The sequence below is a fragment of the Frankliniella occidentalis genome, unplaced genomic scaffold (assembly GCF_000697945.3).
Source record: "Frankliniella occidentalis isolate FOCC.00 unplaced genomic scaffold, Focc_3.1 Scaffold418, whole genome shotgun sequence".
Lineage (NCBI taxonomy): Eukaryota > Metazoa > Arthropoda > Insecta > Thysanoptera > Thripidae > Frankliniella > Frankliniella occidentalis.
In genome coordinates, this window is record NW_026267539.1 from 102909 (window position 1) to 105142 (window position 2234).

The window sequence follows — 2234 nt, forward strand, 5'->3', positions numbered from 1 at the left end:
GTATTATAGTAGTCACAAAGGCCAAATCAGTTACCATTTTCACTTTGCCATTGAAATTCTCCAAAATGTTGTTGGTATTGTTACCTAAATTAGGAGAAGTCTTTTTTTGTCTGAAAGACCAAGCAAGTGGGCACTTGCGCCAATTTTTGTCGAAGTAGGCATAGAAATTATCAGAGGCTACCTCTATTAGTTCGTTGCACAGACTTTCAAAGTTTTCCTCCTCCAAACAAAATCGTAAATCTTCCAGAATATCTCTCACTTTCTTGTGCTCTTTTCCAGCTGCACTATTGAACGTTTTGGAGACATGAAAATCACACAGCTGAATTGATGAATTTGGAAAAACTTCTTTGATGGCACCAGCCTCTGACATGTCCTTGTCTATGATAAAAGTTTTCACTTGACTGGCAATTTCTTCTCCAATGGAATCTTTAAAGGCTTGTAAGATTGAGGCAATTGTCACTTTCTCTTCATTGGCAACATACGCAATCCCAACAACTCTACCAAGCCCATTTCCATCCCTTACCATTAGGATTGCTAGTGGCATACCGTTTTTGTCGATTTTGTAGGTGTGGTCCAAGTGAATAACAATACCATACTTTTCTGCATTCAACCTCATTTCAGAGGTTTGGACAAACAACATTACTACGGTGTCATCAGTGTCCTTAACTGTTGCAATGGTAGCCCCAGAATCAGCCTCAAGAATATCCAAGAGTGTGTCTTGCAACACCTGGGACTCACTTCGATCACCACGTTCATTTCTCTGGCATTTAGCTCTGTGACAGCGAATCCCAAAACATTAGACAGAGATACTTCATGTAAAATACCACAAATACCAACACTAAATACTATAGAAACAGACCAAAGTTGTTCACAGAAAAGCATAATCGTTTACCTGTAATTTGCTATGTCCCTCGGGGTAATTCTGGTGCTATTCATGTCATTTAAAATAGCTTTGATTCGAGCAGGCTTAACTTTTCCTTTCAATAGCGTGTTTATGGTGTCTCGATCCTTTGGGTCCACTTGCCTATTTTCGGGCATGACGTCCGTCTCTTCTTCAATGCAATCATGGTTGGTATGGATATCATGGAGCTTCTTAACCTCCAGCCCATTCTCATAGGCAATGAGCTGCATCTCAGCTTCACAGCCAATTTTCCATGTCCTGGAAATAACAGCAAAATATTTGATAGAACGACAGAGATAACAACGTTAAGAGGAGAACCCCAAAGGTATAATGAAAGAAGTACTTACGCTTGATTTACTTTGATGTGAGCTCCGCCCTTCCCTGGTCTAGGTTTAGCTGCAAATTTACACCATATGACAATATTTTTGTGTTCTAACTCATGAAGGAGTGGTGCTTGATCTCTCATTGCCCTCTGTTTGTTCTCCCTCTTGATGCTGTGAGAGTGCTTGGTCACAAAAGTGACATTCTTTTCTTTTTGGTAAAGCTCTTGAGCATTTTCAAATTCCTTCCAAGTTTTGAAAATTTCGCCAACGAATATGTGGTCACTCATTATGGGATATCTAACAATTGAAAAAAATCAGTTTAAGTTCCCACTCCTTAAGTTCCAATCCATTAAGATAAAGTGATAGAAAACCTAGCCACTTCGAATCTTTCTAGGTCAACATTAAAAACGTGGTGAATTGTTAAAAATGTATGTTCGTACGATTTCAAATGACTAAAAATACTCATAAAGTCAAAGGAAACGCTTTACTTACTGCAGAAGATCGCACAAACACGGGGCCGATAGCAGTCTTCTCAAAACCCATTTCACTCACGATGACATGACAAGAACGAGTAAAATAAGCGCGAAAACCACAGCGAGCAACCTCCATGACTTAGCAACTTGTGAAAATAACACTGTCAACCATTTGTACACAAGTTGTGTGACTTAATAAAACCGAGCTGATGGCACAATTCATTGGCTGAGCTTGCGAATCCTTTGCTGTGATGTGGGGTGCAGAGAACTCTTTGGTCGTGTGTCTGTCTGTCTGTCGGTCTGTCGGTCTGTCTGTACTGGCCCACGTTTCTCTCAGACGCTAACTTCAATGGACTTCAAACTGCGCACGAAGCTTCAGTATAAGTCGAGACGTAATGAGTTTAGTTTAGAAGTTTGATATAACATGTTTGAAATAAACGATCGTTTAATTTGAATTTGTAGTTTGGTGGCGGTAGGTTGGTAGCACGGCGCTCGAGGGGAGGGGGAGGGGGAGCGCAAGTGGCTCCTGCGCTCACC